This window comes from Saccoglossus kowalevskii, chromosome 16, assembly GCF_978046115.1.
Source record: "Saccoglossus kowalevskii chromosome 16, keSacKowa6.1, whole genome shotgun sequence".
Lineage (NCBI taxonomy): Eukaryota > Metazoa > Hemichordata > Enteropneusta > Harrimaniidae > Saccoglossus > Saccoglossus kowalevskii.
The window spans coordinates 17,392,148-17,414,357 of NC_140656.1; the positions used below are offsets into that span (position 1 = coordinate 17,392,148).

The 22,210-nt window shown below is 35.9% G+C and overlaps 2 pseudogenes; one reads left to right on the top strand and one right to left on the bottom strand.

Moving 5' to 3' along the window:
- Positions 1-494: 494 nt before the first annotated feature.
- LOC144354077 (thyroxine 5'-deiodinase-like) lies at positions 495-4,640 on the bottom strand (annotated as a pseudogene).
- A 10,370-nt stretch (positions 4,641-15,010) lies between these two features.
- On the top strand, positions 15,011-18,591 carry LOC144350055 (thyroxine 5-deiodinase-like; annotated as a pseudogene).
- The last annotated feature ends 3,619 nt before the right edge of the window (positions 18,592-22,210 follow it).

The window sequence follows — 22,210 nt, forward strand, 5'->3', positions numbered from 1 at the left end:
ATATTGAATACTAGGTATATTGAATATTGAATATCAATTCAAATACTAATTCAAAACTGCGACTTCGAGAACTAAATGAATGCTTTCCCGTTTATTAGCTCCGCGAAGGTGATTAAATTTGTAGGTTGTCCTTGATGCAAGGATCAATTAATTAGATGTTAATCTTGTTTTCATGGGAGCAACAATTTCGAGAAAGAGTTTTTTTATTTATAACTCAAAATGTTATTTTCTGTTTTTCATGAAAATAATTATTTTTCTAATGACCATTCATTGTCATATAACTAACAGTATTTGAGTAGCAGTTGTCCATCTAACATAAATTATTTTATATGAGAAACCTGGATACAGTTGCCTTGGAAATAATTTAAAAAAACAAATCTTCATCATTTTGTTTCGTTTGAGAATATTATAGTATCTCAGTCAAATGCCAAACCAGTCACATGACTGAAGACTATGGGGCTATAAACATTTAATTCAATTGCCGATGACAGATTTTAATTTGAAGATATCCACTTCCCCACTGTATCAGCCATTCATGAGAGTGTATCCGGGTTTCTTCTACTTTCCATCATTTTGGTTCCAATCATCTTTATTTTTCTGTTTTTTTATAACGAAAACACAGTCTGGGTCACAGTCATAGATACTGGCAAATGTAGGTCTCATGCCACTAATTAACCAATGGCTGCTCAATTTAAATGCCTAGCATAAACAAATGACATTTTTTAAATATTTTTTTTCTCAGGTGTTCCCTGTTTGAGGGCGCGATCACCTGGGTCAGAGGTGAGACTAACATGTGGTCTTTTGTTTACTACTTAGCGGCTGTGTACCTGTGGGATTATTCTGTGTGTATTTGGATATTCTAATCTTGGTGTTTTTCCAGTGATTTCTCTAGGTGCAGTCCAAATACAGTAGGTGTGTCTTGTTTACCTGAGTTTTGCAAGAGTTTGAGCTGGCCAACATGTGTTTTTTTTTCATGTGGTTGATTACAGGCATGTTCCCATTTTAGAGCTATGTTTTCAAGTTTGTTTATTATTTTCATATAGCAATCTCATCATATGTTAACATTGTCGTCTATGGAGTTTCAGTTAGTGGTATGAGCCCTGTATGTTCCATATTATCGCTGACGACGCGGATCTGTGGAGATTAATTACATAAATAAGAGGTTACTACGAATGCCACACATTATGTAAATCCAGCTTCTTTTTGGTCAGTTCAGTTTGGGGGTTCCAAGGTTGAGAACACTTCGTTTTTGTACAGATTGTTTTAAACATTTTGTTTTTTAGCTTTATCTTGTGCATCCAATTTCCCTTTTGTTAAAACCACTGATTTATAAATATATTAAAGCGGATATAACACTAATTACCGATCTGTTTTCACCGATTTTCAATTTAATAAAACTTTGCCTGTGTCATTAGTGGCAGTCTGTAACAGCAGTCACCGAACTGATATATCGACGTTGTACATTAAAGCGATGGAGTCGTCACCTGCGCATGCGTCAGATGGCCATAGCGTGTCAATGTTTACAACAAGCGTCTACCCATGAGGCTTTGCGTTTTTAGAGTGTGTTATCGTCGCTTGGGACTCAATTCTCGCGCGTGCGCAGGTGACGACCCTCCCGCTTTAAATCACTTTCAATTGACAAAAGATGGCCTCGGGGTTGCGTGCAACTCCCCAGAGGGCGCCATCTATTGAAATTAATTTTTGTCAAGCGAACCAATCATATACGTCACCATCTTGAACGATTTCCACAAAAAGACGACTACTAAACCTTTGTGACATTAGCCTTGCGCAGGGTCACTTTGGCCAAGCAAAATAATATTTCAGTAATAGTTGTTCATCTTCACGTAGTTCTATTTAAATAAATCATCAGAATAAACAGCTGTTGTTTTTGTAATAACTGCATACTGCCTTGTTGTAATAGCTGCATACTGCCTTGTTGTAATAACTGCACAATGCCTCTTTCAAATCCAAATAAGGCAATTGGGTTCGCTCAGTCATTGCACATATTCATTCAATAAAGTCCTTGTGCACAACACAAACAGACATCACTGCACGAGCAATATATATAATAATACTTTTAAATGTGTCGAGAATGTCTCGTCGATCACACTCAGTGCATAAAAGAACAGTTTATATAATTTATTCCAGAGAAGACGAGAGGGCGCTACTGAACGACAGAGGGCGCTAGTCCATTGATATTAATGATATATAAATCAGCACATTAAATAGAATATGTGTGCCGAATTTCATGCGTTTAGTTGTTGCTGCGGTCGTCACTCGAAATATATTCGAAAATGTTCGCATCCTCAGTAGAAAACTTGTGTCCCAAATATCGTGCTTTTACCCTACAGTGCACAAAGGAGGTAAGTCAAGGAACGAATATAGAGCGATCACATGTGTACCATATTTATGTTTCTACCCTGGAGTGTACATTGTCTTTGGTTGTGTTTATCTACTGGACTAATAATACATTCACTGCATGTCATGAAGATCTTGGTGAAAAGCGCCTTCATGCGACAAGGTTTGAAGATTGAGATGAGACGATCCAGTAATCTGAGAAGCAATATCTTGAACGTTTTGTATTTAATTACAACTAATTAGAATATAGTAGGGCGATACATAGATGATTTTATGTTCATTGGATGTATATTAAGAAAACAAAAATGTCTGAAAACATGAACTAATCAGGCAGCATAGGCTACTGTGGAAAGCCTGGAAATAGAATGCCAGTAGGGTGCGTTTTTTCTTAAATATAACTTACTAACTGAATGATATCAAGGTCGACAATTAAATAAATCAGTTAGATAATCATGAATGTTGTCAATGCAAAAGTTCTTTGGAAAATTAAATAAATACAATAATTCAATTTACCTTGTCAGCGCAATCAATGTCTGTGGTAGCGACGTCTTCGGTCTCTGTATTGATAGCATCCACCAATAGCTTTGCAGCATCTATCTTCTCCTCAATGGTTTTGTGCTGAGGTATCATACTTAGATAATCACCCAAATAGAACCCATCTGGTGGATGAGCCTCTAGCTGGTACACAATCAGAAACTCCGTCCTTTCCTTATAAGCGTTATAAAGGGATGCGAGTCGACCCTGCATAACAAGAAGCTTTGAAATGTCCAAAAACTAATTAGTATATATAACAATTGAAATAAAACTAGTAAATATAAATAGATGTAACGGACTCATAGGATATATAAATAGTAATAATATCTTGAAGCCCGTTTCGAGCATTCATACATTTACAGATCAACAAACAATTTGCTATTTTGCAAAAATGAGCACTTGAATAAAGATTCTAAAGCTATGGTGTCTAAAACAGTCGTATGATTTTGCAGCAGTAAATATAAAAATATATCATAGTTTCACAAATTGCAATATTAATATCGCCCCCTAAATCTAGTACTTATTGTTTTTGATTAAAAGTGTTTGGTTGGTTTCAGTTGGTACGCTCAATAAGGCATAGTATGTGTTTGATTCTTGTCATTTGTTCATTGAATTAACAGACGACTTACGGACATGAAGGGTCAGCTCCAAGATGAAAAAATATTACCAGCGGTTTTGTTTTTTCTATGTTACATCTTGAAACGAGACTATACTTTTGCTCATGGTCCAGCGAATGCACTTGAATATCTGGGCCTCATCGCCAACGTCCAGCGCAACATCAGAGTATGTCCATCCATTGACAGCAATTTGGTTCATGATCTGAAGGCGAATATTTACATAATGTTAATTAATCACGTCAGTATGCTGAATTAGCACATGTTTAATACTGATTAACGCTCTTGTGATGTAGAATGTTCGGAAACTGACAGCCATATATCAGTGTTAATTCGTTGCACTGGGCGATGTGATTTGCTTGAGAATGGATACATCATGAGTGATGCTACAATGTCAGAAATACAGAACGAGTGTAGTATATTTCATTGTTTTCGTGGCATTTACAAATACTATATGAAATCATTAAATGCATGCATGCGACTTGATGTTCTGTTTATTCAATATTTCTTTTTGCAGCTTTCAAAACCAAACGACTTGTACAGGAATTGTAATAATTGTGAGAGTGTATTCAAGACATCGTAGAAAACCTTGTCGCATTCCACGAATGATTGATTGTTTTCAAGTTTGCGATCCGAATATATTTCTCAATATAAAGGCAATGGTGAAGACTTATTACTAATAATAGATCGGTATTTACATCTTCAGTACGCACTGAAATTAGGACAAAATTAGACACTTTAAAATTTTATTTATGAAAAACACAATGGTGATAACTAATAGAGAAACGGTCGAGTAGACAGACAGCAAAGGAGTAATGGATGACCATATAACACCATGAAGGACTAGTCGCACATAAGAATGTACAATATTCATTACATACCTTTTGATCAGTGTGATATTTACGCATTAACTGTTCCATTAATGGTTCCTTTGATTTTTTAAACTCGACGTTATAGTTGACAAATGACTTTTCCCATGCTCACCATGTACAGTGTTGTAAAACGTGTATCATGTACTTTGAGTTTTTCGCTCAATTCCAGGGCAATATTGGCCAGATATTCTTTCATTTTGACCACTATTTTCAAAACAAGGTCGCGGTCATCTTACACAGCTTGTCGCTGCTTTGATTGCATGGCTGTATGTACGAAAACAGTATCGTTATGGTCAGTGTTGATTACACAAGTTATTATGAAGTTTGAACATTTACAGAGATGAATATTGTTGCTATATGTGAGAATGGAAACAAACCGAGTAGGAACTAGTTTTAAAATAATCACCTAATTAATCAATCACCTAATTGTTCAAATATAATCATTCAATTAATTGAAGTTAATCACTTCTTTCTTTAGTCTGCCTTATTTATTTGTCAAATCCATTTACTATTATAAATCCACATACTTATGCAATAGCATCCTGTGTTTGGAAAATCATACACTTTTATTTTAATATACTTTTACAAACTGTGCCTTTTATTGTAATGTGATTTGTAGCAATTGCAATTCTCGTATTGGAGCTAGGCTTATGTAGCGCTTTCTAGTCACAACTGCAGTAATATTCACCAACTCACTCGGGCTGTGCGTTTAGAGACATTCGATAAGCACTTTGTAAATCGTGGACTTCGCCGCTGTACGCACGCCACCTTTATGTTGGAGTTAGTTACTTATTTTGTTTTGGTAGTTTATCTATATATTATGATTATTTTATTCGCCGAGAGAATATGGTATTGATATGCACCTACAAATCAAGCAGTATCCAACTCGGTTCAGTGTTCTGATGCCAAATGTGGCCTCGTGTGGTGGCGCTGGATTTGTTTATAAAGGTAATTCTTTGTCAAGCCAAAATAGCTGAAATTATAAGTTTAAAAATTCATGAAGGTAAAAAGGTGCCCATGATAAAACTCAAGCACTGCCCTTGCCCTTTGTAGCTAAGCTGCACTTGGCAACTATCTCTCAACTATGAGATTTTCGCCATTCTGGTGGTAGTGAAATAAAAACCTGTTAGCTTAAAATACAGTTTAATAGAGATATTAACAACAACATCTGATTTCTTATCAGTATTTTCAAAAGCACGCACGCCAAGTACAAGTGTTAGTACTTTAAGACCAGTGGTGTAGGTTGCCGTTGAAGGCAGAACTAACATAGACCGTCCTAAAATAGTGGTTGGACTTAACCAACATGGAAAGTTGGAAAGTGCACAGGGGTTGGACTCCAAAGGAAACGAAGCTCTACTTTAACATTCTGGAGATGTTAGCCCTAGCTCAATGTCTGGCATAGAAAGAATAGGACAAGAATGTTCTAGTTCTTTGTGACAACTTAGCTGCAGTTCAAACAAGTCTTCAAAATCGTCTGAGAATCAAATCAGGCAAACCAGACACAGGGGCGTCGATCATGGGGGGGGGAAACAGGTCCCCCCCACTTTTTGAAGGGTGGGGGGACACAATATCAACTGTCCCTCCCACTTTCCAGACTTACCCAAGTATCAATAATAGGCTTATATCATTAATGATCAAGAATGAAAATTCCCAGGTGAAAATCCATTGATTAACAATAGACCTATTAAAGTTTTCCTTTACGATAATGGTAGTTTCTTCCCATCATCGCACGATGGTTTGCAAAACTTTCCTGCACTTCATCAGATAAAAATAGCCCGCATCCCGCAATTTTACTGCTATACTTTCCTCGGTCTTTAAGAAGTCTGAGAAGTGTAACACGGGAGTCGCAAGACCGAGTAGCCGAATTGTAGCAAGTTATGATTACGAGCTGTCTACGTTAACCCCGCGAAAGTTAAATTCGGTCCCCCGTTCAATCTGAATTTACCCGGGGAATTTACACAAGCTTTTAATTATATCTACCTACGTTGACAAATCACAGTAAGTATATAACTTCAATTCAGTATAAACAATGGTGTGTATAAGCCTGGTTATGTGTGGAATTACCCAGAACAATGAGAAAGCAAAAAGGAGAAAACAGAGCATTCCGGAACATTCTACAGAACATGTTGTTGTAAATAACTCCTAATATGGAAATCCCCAAAATGCAAGTAATGGATGTACCATTTGATTGGTCAATGTGGAATCAAATCTATCGAAAGTTAAAGAGTAAAAAATCATCAGGATATTATGGTTATTGCCCAGAATTGCTTAAATACAGTTCAGACTTCCTAATTCAGCCACTGCATAAATTATTTAATACAATCCTGGACACAGGGTCTTTGGAACATTAGTATTATCTTTCATATCTTCAAACAAGGAGACAAAACTGACCCAGAAAATTATAAAGGAATAGCTGTTTCTAGTTGTGTAGGTAAAACTTTCTGTAGCATAACTAACACTAGAATTATTCAATATACTGAAGATAATTATATTATAAATAATAACCAGGCAGGATTCCGCAAGGGATATCGTACTACAGATCAGATATTTGTATTGAAAACTATTGTCAACAAATACTTGAAATCAAAGGGAAAATTGTATTCATGTTTCATATACTTTCGAAAAGCATTCGATAAAATCCGCTTTTCTATAAATTACTTAATAATGGTATAAATGGTAAAATCTATAACATCATTAAAAATATGTATCTGAATACAAAATCATGCATTCGTTTCAAAAATAAAATTACACCCATATTTGAAACGACCAAAGGTGTTAGGCAGGGTTGTGTCATTAGTTCAATGCTTTTTAACTTGTTTTTTAATGACTTAAATAATTCACTAGAAGATGAATCATTAGATCCAGTTACATTGAATAACTGTAAAATAAGTTCCCTACTCTACGCAGATGATCTAGTATTAATATCTGAAACAAAAAAACACAAAAAAACGGTTAAATGCACTTTAAACAGTTTAGAGGTTTATTGTCATAAATGGAGACTCCAGGTAAATCTGACAAAAACAAAAGTTGTTATTTTCAGACGACGAACACTGAAATAATGAACACAATATTACCTGTGTAGATATGTACAACTACCTGGGTATAAATATAAAGTCAAATGGCTGCTACACTGAAGCCAAACAAAATTTAGCAGATAAAGCAGCCCCAGCAATGTATGCATTGAAACAGTTCCTACCACCAGAAACAAATTGTAGAACTGTCATCCATCTTTTTAAAAGGTGTATTCAACCAATATTATTGTATGGGTCTGAAATCTGGGGCCATGAAATTCAAGATTACAACAAATGGGACAAAACAATAACAGAAAAAACACAATTGAATTTTTACAAACTACTGGGATTGAACAAATTTGTGGCAAACATTGCATGCAGAGCCGAAGTAGGAGAATTCCCACTCTTAGTAGACATTCGGATCAATTTATTAAAATACTGGACTCGTATCAGTAAATTACCAGACAATAATATCACAAAACAAGCATACCTTGAACAAAAGAAATCCAATTTACAATGGTACTTTTCAATACAAAAAATGATGAACAAGATGAATTTTTCACGAGAACAACAGAATGATTTGTTAACAAAACATATACAGCAAATTGGCAAAGTTGTCAAACAAAAATACATGAATTTTTGGAGAAAAAATATAACTGAAAAAACAAAAATGAGACTGACTCTTATAATTTTGAAACATACTTAGATGTGTTGAATTTAATACAAAGAATTTCAATGACAAAATTTCGAACTAGTAATCACAATTTAGCAATAGAAAAAAGGAGGGATATGCAAGTGTCCCCCTCACTTTTCAGAATGGATCGACGCCCCTGACCAGACACTCCACATATTGGGTATAAAATAAAACAATGGTTTTCAGGAGATTATTATTCAAAACAATAGTATTGAAGAAACCATAAGCTAGGATTTAGATCAACACAATTTATGAAAGCTGTTTTCGTGTGGTAAGGGAAATAGAATTAGGAACCCGTCTCTTGGCGTGGGTGAGGAAAAGTGCAGCCGAAGCGACGTCCAAGAGATATGCATACCCGAACATCGAGTGGAAGATAATCCAATTCTTGAAAGCGGTCCTGCGGGTAATGGCGTTGATCAATATATTAAACACAGTGATAAACATTTTTTCCAGTGAATTAATTATCGCACCAAAAGCAACGAGATGTGCAACGTGATCGGTTGTACGGTGCCAACAATCAACATAGTCCAACCATACTATCACTGTTGCAGAGTTGAGTGTGCATCTACATCTACAGCGTTTTATAGATTACTAACATGATTTTGTGGTGGTAAGAAATCAAAGTACGAATTCATTATACACAATGATTAAGTCGTTGTTCAATTATGTCAAGTGTCTTTAACAAATACTGTCTAGAAATCACATGTGAATCTAAGGAATGGGTCGATGATGTTCGGCTGTTGGCAAAGCCGTAGCTGTTGTATGTGCTACTTAACATATCAAATGTCTCAGCACAAACTTTGCCGACAATACCAAACAACTATAATATTGTCTGAATCTTAAATATGACGAGAAACTGACAAACAAGACGTACCTGATGCTTTGACTTGGCTGTCTTCACTTGCACTAGTGTTCAAACTCAGGTCGTCTGACCAAAAATATTATTGGGGCAGGGGAGATGATCTGTGAAAACAAAATCTCAAGACAGTGGAATCCCACAATCAGACCAAATTATGCAACAAATAACAATATGAACAGCAACATCTGATTTGTATACGTTATTTGAAGACGCTTGACTTAAAACAAACAGTGCCTTACAATGAGCTTGGTACCACGCCCCTTGTCAATATCTCAGATATCTGATTTACCAAAAAATTAGGAATTTCGAATAGATAGGCCGACTTTTATTTTTGCTAAAATTTAACATTTAACATCAAACGTGATCTTATGATTAAACTATAAACCGTATATTGCGTTTCGAAGACTTAAGCCAGGAATTTATTCTATAGGAATATATAGCAATGAACAAACTGTCGTGAATCTTGCTTGTTAGACTGGCGCAGTCGGGGCGATTAATTTGTTTTTGTAGTTTAAAACAAATCGCGAAATGGAAGTTTTAGCGCGAAATCCCCTGTAACTGCGATATCACCCCGACTGGTTTATTCTGCATGGCCCTCTATCGACACTGCAGGAACCCGTCGATTTTTCAACGGGTAATTATGTTAATGAGTGTTCCAATTGATAATCATCTAAGCCAGTCACAACGTCCCTTCAACTGACCTCTGACGTCGGCTGATTGTAGCAGCCGATTTTTTTTTAAATTCTACGTCTAGTACGAGTTATTTTTTTACACACTGTGATGAATTAGAAAGGACGACTACGACAAAATCGAATTTCAACGTGCCGCCATGTTGGGTATGCAGTGTGACTTTTACCATGTTGACCTCGTTATGCACGCACCTCATTATAATAAGTGCATTCATGAATATTTAATAGCAATGAATTTCCTGCAGAATAAACCAGTCGGGGTGATTTCGCGATTTTATTTGAATTTTATTTATTTTATTTTTATTTTATTTAAATTTTATTTAAACTACAAAAACAAATTAAACGCCCGACTGCGCCAGTCTACTTGCTTGTATGCCGCGATGAGTATTTGAGTTATGTTGTTTATCTCCATGTCCTATTTCGGCAGTCTAATTGTTCACGCTCTATCGCACAATGCACCCAACTCAGGTACAACAAACAGAATGTCACCCTTAACGCGCATACATGACGTCACGTACAAGACCCAATGACGTCTATCGTAACACGTGAGATATTGACGTCACTAAGTAGATAATCTATGGTTAACCGGACATTGACATGGGCGTGGTACAAAACCAGGGTACAAACTCATGATGCGGATTGATGCATACATTATACCAAGTGTTTATAAACACTGATCAGAAATTAGATTGGTTGTGTTGTTCATGTGGTCAGTTGTTGCCTGATTTGGCGTGTCTTTCTGTCTCTGCTATTCCAACTTTAGGCTCCCCACTGTGTTGATTTTTTTGTTTTCACGAGCCGATTTCCCCTTTCCAGTAATAATTATATGGTCAGACGACCGAAGTTGAACATTGGTCAGTATTGTAAGTGAGGACAGCCAAGTCAAATCACAAGCTATAGTATTTCAATCCATTCATGTATTTCAGGGGTATTTTTTATTTTATCATATAACCATGCATGTGATGACACTTTTGAACGTCAGGTGCACCAGTTCATGTTATTTCATGTCATAATAAAAGTGGAAGCATGTTGTTTAGCACTTCTTTCATATAAGATCACGGGGGAAAAAACAGTGGAAGAAACGAAAAAAATAGAAAGAGAAAGAAATTCTGAATGAAAAAGTAAGGATCCAACCTTTACTAAAATCAGATACCATCTATGCTCCTATCGGTTGTAATGTGCATCAACATAGCCCAACTAAACTATCACTATATGCAAGTGAGTTGAGGGTGCTCACAGCATTCACATTACCACATCTACAGTGTTTATAGATTACTAACATGACTTTATGATGGCACGAACTCATTATACACACTAATAAAGGGCGTTGTTCATTATGTCAAGTGTCTTTTAAATAATACTGATAAGAAATCAAACGTTGTTGTTAATATCTCTATTAAACTGTATTTTAAGCTCACAGGTTTTAATTCCACCACCAAAGTGCCGAAAATCTCAAAGTTAATGACGAGATTACTATGAAGTGCACCTGAGCTGCAAGAAAGTGACAGTTTCTCTCTAGTCACGCAAATTACTACGTAAAATATTGAGGTCAATAATGTAGATAATGTTATGGTCAACCAGATATCTGAGATTATCCTAATGGTAGGGTTCGTGGTACGAAGCTCATTTTAAGGCCTTGTTTGCATTAAGTCAGGTGTCATCGAATAATGTATAAAATCAGATGTTGCTGTTCATATGGCCAGTCGTTGAGTAATTCAGTCAGTCTGATTGTGGGATTCCAACGTTTTGAAATTTTGTTTTCACGATCATATACCCTTCCCCAATATTTTTTTAGAACGCTAGTCGGTAGTGCAAGTGAAGACAGCCAAGTCGAAGCATCAGGTACGTTATATCTATTCATTCATGTATTTCATAGGTATTATTTATCTTCTCATATAACTATCCATATTATGTTTTGTGGAGGGTTTAAATTTGAATTCACCTCGATTTTTGGCAACTCCTCGTCAATTGTATCATATTTAAGATTCAGATAGTATTAGAGGTTATATTATTGTCGGCAGTAGCAGTGAGTAGTACATGCTACAGCTACGGCCTTGCAAATAGCCGAACATCATCGACCCGTTCCTTAGAATCAGTTGTGATTAAGTCTTAAGCATCCTCTGATGTCATCAGCTCTCCGAAACTTTCGTGCGATTCTCTGTTCAACAATCGAAGAAAATCTTATATAACCACTGTGCTCAGCATTTTTTTAAATTTATAAGCCGCTTTTATTTTTATTTGTTACTACTGTGTTCAACACAGCCAACATTACATACTTTCTAGGTTAGCTGTGTTTCGCCTGCGGCCGAGGCAGAATTCGAGCAGAAAATAACGATGGGATTTATTATAGTTAATTCAATTAAAATTTAGTCGTTAAACAGTGCATGCACCAGCTTTTGATCAGTATTACTAACGGCAAACGGCGTAATTAGGAGATTTGGATCAAGTTACTCAAAATTGAAAGGGATTTCAACTAACTTGTGCCGTCAATACAACAAAATGTCATTAGACGGTAGACGTGACGAAATATGTGTCTATGTGTGGCTTATATCAACATCATTCACTTCGCTCAATATTCCATGAAGTCGAAACACCCTGATTTATAGTTAAAATATAAACCGTTTATTTGGTCTCAAAGGCTTAACTCGGGCATTTTAGAAAGAAATCTGTACCACTGGTATATGTATTTGACTTTGCCAACAGTAATTACACTAAGTAGTCATACTGAAGGTAGGCTATTAAATGTTGGTGCTGAGGCCCGACGGCTGTAGACCGGATGGCCGTTCTGGATTCTTACAGAATGCACAGATTATCAGTGACGTCACTGATGTAGATAATATATGGTTATCTGGACATTGGCATATGGTGTGTGGTACTTAAGGTACCCCCCCCCCTGTGTTGAGTTTTTGTTTTCACAAGCCAACTCCCCCTCCCAGTAATAATTATATGGTCAGACGACCTAAGTTGAACATTGGTAAGTAGTGCAATTGACGACAGCCAAGTCAACTCACAAGGTACATTATTTCTATCCATTCATGTATTCATGTTTTGCAGCAAATTTGAATTTGAACATTGACTGTTTTTGTCTTGCTTGTCTGCTTCAATTATGTCATATTTAATTTCTTTTAAAGCTTTTGACAAGTGAAGTAGTATGTAATAAATGCAAAATTTGCAAAATATCCGCCTTGCCAATAGCCGAACATTGCCGGGAAGGTCCACAGCTTCAGTCTTAATCATCTCATGTTGTCACTAAGTTACTGAATCGAATAAAACATGACGGGATTTATTGTAGTTAAGACAATAATAATTTAGTCGTTAAATGGCGCAATGCATCAGCTTTCAGTCAGTGTAACTCGTGAACTTCGTAATTTGCTTATTTGATTTTTGTTGAAATGATTTCACTACAACTTTATTAATGCTTTCAACATTTTTTTGAGGTGTGTAGTTTGATTTGTGTCAACTGTAAATCATTCAATATTCCATGAACTCGAAACGTCGTGATCTTATGGTTGTACGTGTGATTCATTTTTGAAGATTTACTCATCTGGCAGATACAGGTGAGGGTGGAATGATGTTTACATTGCTTGTACGCTACGAGTCCAGAGTATTTCAGTTGTAGTGTCGACTTCCACTTCAGGTGCAGTCTAACTGTAAACGCTTTACTGCACAATGCACCAAACTCGGATACAACAAACGCATCGCCAATAATGACGTCACAATCAAGAACCAATAATGTTTATCTGTAGTTGCATCTCCTTCACTATGTACTACGCAAGGTCTTGTCACTAATTAGATAATTTCTTTTTATATACCAGATATGGTGCGCGGTACGAGACAAAGGTACAAACTCATTATACATACTAACGTGGGGTGTGGTCCACATTTCAGGTGTTTTCAAAACACTGATAAGAAATCAGATTTTGTAGTTCAGATTGTCAGTAGTTGTTTGATTTGGTGTGTCCTTCTGGTTGCGTGTTTACAACTACCCTCCTAAGAATTCTATGATCAGACGACCCGAGTTAGAACACTGGCCAAGAGTGCAAGTGAAGACAGCCTCCAAGTCAAATCATAATGAATGTTATTTCGGCACATTCATGTACTTCCTGTGTTAGTATCTTCTCATTTAACCATGCATGTGATGTTTTGCAAAAAAAACTGAAATCTAATTCCCTTTTTTTTCTGTCTTATTTGTCTTTTTCTCGTTAATAACACCTTTTTACCTTTATGATTTATTAAACCTATAATTTCAGCAGCTTCGGCTTGACGAAGAATTACCTTTACGAACAAATCCCCGGGGAGCCGTACACCAAACGATGCCACAATTGGCATCAGGACACTGAACCGAGTTAGATACTGCTTGATTTTCAGGTGCATATCAACACCATATTCTCTCAGTGAATAAAATAATAATAGTATATAGATAAACTACCAAAACAAAATAAGTAACAAACACCAACATGAAGGTGGCGTGCGTACAGCGGCAAAGTCCACGATATATAAGTGCTTATCGAATGTCTCTAAACGCACAGCCCGAGTTAGTTTTTTTTTTGTTTTTGTGCCAGGCGACAATTCCGGACATTGAATGTCACTGTTGTCTCTCCTGACTTTCTTTCGTTTTTGTAAGTGCAAATGCTAGTGCTAACACATAGTGCATTTTGCCACAGAAGTCATTTCCTGTTTGGGACTACATGACAGGGCTGTGTGGCCATCTTCACATCAAATGAAGATTTTAAAGCGCTTTCCTGGCGTCAACCAGTCTTAACCAAGGTTCCCGAAAACTCGCATTCGTTAGTGAATGAATCTCGGCCAGTTTTGGCCTTCCCATTGAGTCTGTGGCACACTCACCCAGGGTAGGGGTCGACCCTTTTTGATGCTAAGCCTAAGGTAGGATTTGAACTTGGGTCTACCAATCATGAGTCTGATGCAATAACCACTATGCTACCAGTGACCGGAACAATATTATATTACAATATTATTACAGTTGTGACTAGAAAGCGCTACATAAGCCTAGCTCCAATACGAGAATTGCAATTGCTACAAATCACATTACAATAAAAAGCGCAGTTTGTAAAAGTATATTAAAATAAAAGTATGTGATTTTCCAAACACAGGATGCTATTGCATAAGTATAGTAAATGGATTTGACAAATAGATAAGAAGAAACTAAAGAATGAATTGATTAACTTCAATTAATTGAATGATTATATTTGAACCATTGGGTGATTGATTAATTAGGTGATTATATTTAAACTAGTTCACACTAGCTTTGTTTCCATTCTCACATATAGCAACAATATTCATCTCTGTAAATGTTCAAACTTTATAATAACTTGTGTAATCAACACTGACCATAATGATACTGTTTTCGTACGTACAGCAATGGAATCAAAGCAGCGACAAGCTGTGTTAGATGACCGCGACCTTGTTTTGAAAATAGTGGTCAAAATGAAAGAATATCTGGCCAATATTGCCCTGGAATTGAGCGAAAAACTCAAAATACATGATACACGTTTTACAACACTGTACATGGGAGCATGGGAAAAGTCATTTACCTACTATAACGTCGAGTTTAAAAAATCAAAGGAACCATTAATGGAACAGTTAATGCGTAAATATCACACTGATCAAGAGGTATGTAATGAATATTGTATATCTTATGTGCGACTAATCCTTCATGGTGCTATATGATCGTTCATTGCTCCCTTGCTCCCTTGCTACTCGACCGTTGCTCTATTAGTTATCACTATTGTGTTTTTCATAAAAAAATATTTTAAAGGGTCTAATGTTGTCCTATTTTCAATGCGTACTGAAGATGTAAATACCGATCTATTATTAGTAATAAGGTCTTCACCATTGCCTTTAAGTAATATATTGAGAAATATATTCGGATCGCAAACTTGAGAACATCAATTATTTGTGGAATGAGACAAGGTTATCTACGATGTATTGAATACACTCTCACAATTATTACAATTTCTGTATAAGTCGTTTTGTTTTGAAAGAAATATTGAATAAACAAAATATCAAGTCGCATGCAATGATTTTATATAGTATTTGTAAATGCCACGAAAACAATGAAATATACTACACTCGTTCTGTATTTCTGACATTGTAGCACCACTCACGATGTATCCATTCTCAAGCAAATCACATCGCCCAGTGCAACGAACTAACACTGATATATGGCTGTCAGTTTCCGAACATTCTACATCACAAGAGCGTTAATTATTGTTAAACATTCAGCATACTGACGTGATTAATTAACATTATGTAAATATTCGCCTTCAGATCATGGACCAAATTTCTGTCAAGGGATGGACATATTCTAATACTACACTGGACGTTGGCGATGAGGCCCCAGATGTTCCAGTGCATTCACTGGATGATGAGCAAAAGTATAGACTCATTTCAAGATGTAACATAGAAAAAACAAAACCGCTGGTAATATTTTCTTCATCTTGGAGCTGACCCTTCATGTCCGTAAGTAGTCTGTCAATTCAATGAACAAATGACAAGAATCAAACACATACAATGCCTTATTGAGCGTACCAACTGAAACCAACCAAACACTTATGATCAAAAACAATAAGTACTATATTTAGGGGCGATATTAATATTGCAATTCGTGAAACTATGATATATTTTTATATTTACTGCTGCAAAATCATACAACTGTTTTAGACACCATAGCTTTAGAATCTTTATTCCGGAGCTCATTTTTGCCAAATAGCTGATTTTTTGTTGATCTGTAAATGCATGAATGCTCGAAACGGGCTTTAAGATGTTCTAACTAATTATATATCCTATGAATCCGTTACATCTATTTATATTTACTATTTTTATTTCAATTGTTATATATACTAATTAGTTTTTGGACATTTCAAAGCTTCTTGTTATGCAGGGTCGACTCGCATCCCTTTATAATGCTTATAAGGAAAGGGCGGAGTTTCTGATTGTCTACCAGCTGGAAGCTCATCCATCAGATGGGTTCTCTTTGGGTGATTATCTAAGTGTGGTACCTCAGCACAAAACCATCCAGGAGAAGATAGATGCTGCAAAGCTATTGGTGGATGGTATCAATACAGAGACCGAAGGCATCGCTACTACAGACATTGATTGCGCTGATAAGGTATATTGAATTACTGTCTTTATTTAATTTTCCAAAGAACTTTTGTCATTGATGACAACATTCATAATTATTTAACTGATTTATTTAATTGTCGACCTTGATATCATTCAGTTAGTAAGTTATATTTAAAAAAAACGCACCCTACTGGCATTCTATTTCCAGGCTTTCCACAGTAGCCTATGCTTCCTGATTAGTTCATGTTTTCAGACATGCAAAACGAATACTTAAAATACATCCAATGAACATAAAATCATCTATGTATTGCCCTACTATATTCTAATTAGATGTAATTAAATACAAAACGTTCAAGATATTGCTTCTCAGATTACTGAATCGTCTCATCTCAATCTTCCAACCTTGTCGCATGAACGCGCTATTCACCAGGATCTTCATGACATGCAGTGAATGTATTATTAGTCCAGTAGATAAACACAACCAAAGACTATCTGGACAATGTACACTTCAGGGTAGAAACATAAATATGGTACACATGTGATCGCTCTCTATTCGTTTCTCGACTTACCTCCATTGTGCACTGTTGGGTAATGATAGCATGATATTTGGAACACAAGTTTTCTACTGAAGATGCGAACATTTTCGAATATATTTCCAATCGATTAACGACCGCAGCGACAACTAAACGCATGAAATTCGGCACACATATTCTCCTCAATGTGCTGATTTATATATCATTAATGTCAATGGACTAACGCCTTCTGTCGTTCAGTAGCGCCCTCTCGCCTTCTCTGGAATAAATTATATAAACTGTCGTTTTATGCACGAGGACTTTATTGAATGAATGTGTGCAATGACTGAGCAAACTCAATTGCCTTATTTTGGATTTGAAATAGACAGTATGCAGTTATTACAACAAGGCAGTATGCAGTTATTACAACAACAACAGGTGTTTATTCTGATGATTTATTTAAATAGGACTACGAAAGATGAAAAACTGTTACTGAAATATTATTTGGCTTGGCCAAAGTGACCCTGCGCAAGCCTAATGTCACAAAGGTCTAGTCGTCGTCTTTTCGTAGAAATTGTTCAAGATGGTGACGTATTTGATTGGTTCGCTTGACAAAAATGGATTTCAATGGATGGAGACCTCTGAGGGAGTTAGACGCAACCCCGCGGCCATCTTTTGTCAATTGAAAGTGATTTCAAGCGGGAGGGTCGTCACCTGCGCACGCGCGGGAATTGAATCCCAAGAGACGATAACAAACGCTAAAAATGCAAAGCCTCATGGGTAGACGCATGTTGTAAACATTGACACGCTATGGCCATCTGACGCATGCGCAGGTGACGACTCCCCTGCTTTGATGTACAACGTCGATATATATAGCGTATATGCTATCAGTTCGGTGACAGCTGTTACAGACTGGCACTAATGACACAGGGAATGAAAACAGATTGGTAATTAGAGTTATTGCCGCTTTAATATATTTATAAATCAGTGGTTTTAACAAAAAGGAAGCTCGATGCACAAAATAAAGCTAAAGAACAAAATGTTTAAAACAACCTGTACAAAAACGAAGTGTGCTCAACCTTGGAACCCCCAAAGTGAACTGACCAAAAAGAAGCTGGATTTACATAATGTGTGGCATTTGTAGTAACCTCTTATTTATGTAATTAATCTCCACAGATCCGCGTCGTCAGCGATGATATGGAACATACATTTGCCAGTATCTATGACTGTGCCCCAGACGGTGTTTTCATTATAAAAGACAGAAAAATAAAGATGATTGGAACCAAAATGGTGGAAAGTAGAAGAAACCCAGATACACTATCATGGATGGCTGATACAGTGGAGAAGTGGATGTCTTCAAATTAAAAACTGTCATCGGCAATTGAATTAAATGTTTATAGCCCCATAGTCTTCAGTCATGTGACTAGTTGGCCATTGATTGAGATACTATAATAATCTCAAACGAAACAAAATGATGAAAATTAAATTATCTCTAAGGCAACTGTATCCAGGTTTCTCCTACAACTGCTACTTAAATACTGTTAGTTATATGACAATGAATAGTCATTAGAAAAATAATTATTTTCATGAAAACAGAAAATAACATTTTGAGTTATGAAAAAAACAATTTCTCGAAATTGTTGCTCCCAAAGAAACCAGATTTACATGTCTGCCAATATCTGATTAATTGACCCTTCTACAAATCTATAAATTTCATGAAAGTTCACCCGTAAATTTAGATTATAAATAAAAAATAATTTCAAAAATTATCGTTTCCTTGGTAAGCCAATAAACAAACAAACCAACGCTACTGAAAACATAATCACCTTCGCGGGGGTAATAAACGGGAAAGCATTCATTTAGTACTCGAAGTCGAAGTTTTGAATTAGTATTTGAGATGATATTCAATATTCAATATACCTAGTATTCAATATAACTTATAATATACTAAAATACCATTACTTCCTTGTTTATCTTTTAGATAACAATGTTGCATAACAATAATGCCTATGACGTCATACTATAAGAATCCTTAAAGGAGTAATGTATAACAGAGAATTTCACATTATTCATGCCTCAAGTATGTCTTTATAGATAAACAAGAGTAGTAACCAGTACTGTAATTGAATATATCCCCACATCGTCGATTTATCACACGTATTCATTGACCGATAAAGAAATCTGCGTGATTGCGTATTTTATTATGTCGCCATCTTGTAACTTGTTATCTTGTGAAACTATGTACTTACTTACTTATTGAAGTGTAGATGTAAATAAATACACTGTTTGTTTTAAGAATATTTTTTTTCAATTTTAACTATATGCGACTATTTTATGATGAACTCACCAAATTACAATTGGTGTGGCTCAATTGAAAACTGAATACAAGGTTCCCAACGTACGAACATTTTATGTTCTTGGCAACGGTTTAAACATGTTCTAATTTATCATTTTCTACTGACCTAAGTTTTTATACCAGTAAAATGGCATCAAATAATAAGATCACAACAAAACAGCTTAATTTAAAGCATCGGAAATCAAACATATATGTTTTGTAATTCAATTCATAAAAATCATACTAACTTGGTGGTTTTTAAGAATTAAATTAGGACATACTAATATAATATCCTCACAAGTTTAGAAATGTTTTAAATGATGAAAAAACACATACCCAACCTTGAATAGGTTAACAAAAGTCGTATAGGGAAAATTTAAATCAACTGAAAAGTACTCTACATGTATACATGAAATGGTGTCAGATGATTTGAAAAGTGTGAGTACAATCTACTCCACGTGTATATTCTTCAGAGTCATAATCAAATATTTAAATTACGAAATTAATTTCGTCGCCATTGAATGAAGAAACAGAAATGGTCACAAAAAATATGTACAATTAATTAAATATTGATTACGTGCCACGCGAATTTACGAGGTTAATAACTATTAGAGTCTGTTGGAACACAGTCGAAATCAAAATCTTCAACATTATCTTCAGTGTCGAATGTTTTGGATGGTACGCAAACTCTCGATGAAAAGCACTTTCCACCATGATAATGTATTCTTGCACGATTTGGCCTGCAAGAACGTCCTTTGACCTAATACTAATATGTCAAGTCAATCTCCCAGGTTCTATTACTACGAATATATCTCTGCCCATTGACGCTGCAGGTCGGCGTCCTTCTACAGCGATCTGACGCATATCGCGCAAGTTGTGCCGGGAGTTTGTTCGAAACTTCGAACGTTTTGAAGTCAATCGTCGATTGGCACGTATTTTACGGATATATTAAATCGTTTGAGGGGCCTGTTTACTAAATAATGATAAATTAAACTTAGAAATATTGTGAGAACAAACTGGTCCCAAAATTTAGCGTGATTTTATCGCGTTTAAGAACGTTCTATTTTCGAACGATTTGAAACCGGAAATGACGCAAGTATTTTCTAACTTCTAACACAAATTTGATTATCGTTATTATGTGTTAGTTTCTGTTGTTTCGAGGATTGAATTATTTATGACATTAATATTTCACTCACTAAACTATATTTCAGTAAAATACGTGATTAAAAAGCAACTTGGATTTTTTTTATCAAGTTTCGTGTATAAACACTTGTGTAAAGAGGCGACGAAGCCTATTTTAGCAAATATCTGATAGTAAGGCGTCATATGACACAGGTCTGTGCTGGGACAGCGCTTCCTGTGACGACACAACGTATCTCTGCGACCATGCGATCTTATGCCTGTCATTGATTGGCCGATGCGTCACAGTGGCACTACTTTCAAAGACGCCCAACAAAACATTGCAGGCAGGTATTCGAACTCGACGAAAGCGTACGCGTTGTTTGTAGATTCTGACTGTTTTCAAAATGAGAAAACTCACGTTTTTTTTAGTTTCCGTAACACAAACGATGTAGCAGTAGGACGATTTAGTCGAGTAACCGTTATTCCGCGATGAAATTATTTCTTTTTGTAAATTATAACTATTTCACTGTTTTCAGTGCGTTTACGAAAAATCATTATCAGCTATCGATAAAATATTTCAAAACTAGTTTTCCAGTAGGAATTAATCAACACGAGAGCCCTCTAACAACTAAATACGCAAATGATACGCTAGTAAAACTACTGTGGCGTTTCACAACAAAATGGCGGTGTGTAGTGGCAGAGATACTGTCGCATGCTCTTCCATCAGTTCCAGGCAACAGTGACCCAGGATGGCTCGTGACCCTTGTTACGCAGGATTATACTTTCGGTGTTCTGGTCGCAAGGATCTCTGGGAAGGAGAATGGGGTCAAGTCTGTTATTAACCAATCAGAATGCTATGTACCGACGGGAAAAAAAAGATAATAATTAAAAAAAACTCATTGGTTGAAGATGTAGATGACCCAGCAATAGAACTCGTGTTTTTCGTAAGTAGAATCATTATTATAAACTACAATGAACCCATCGTTTTGTGATTTTGTCGTGATATTTTTGTCAATAATTATCAGAATTAGAAACGAATTAGATCTTGACCTTATGGGCACGTGTTGCCACAGGGGTATATAGTATTGTCTAACGTCAATAATCACGAACGATTCAATGCAACTGCTATACATAGAACGCAATGCAAGTCTTTCGCGTTCACCCCTCGTTTACGCAATTTATATTTTTCGAGATTTTTTCATACTGCAAGCAAGTGACACAGTCAGTGTACTGCATTCTATTAGGCGTGAATCATATATTGTGACACATACAACATGTGTTGTATCAACTTTGTGAATTGTATTGAAAATGTGATGAAATGGGTTTTGAATTACTGCTGATATTACATCATCTATATATGTTGTTGTTGCGCAGTCTGTGTTATTTTTACTAAACAAATTATGATTCATTATTGATTCATTCTACTTCAAGAAAAAATGACACCACGGTATTTTTGGTGGTAAACAAAATAGATTTTAATAGTTGGTTGAAAATGTAGATGACCCAGCAATAAATCTAGCTTTGTGT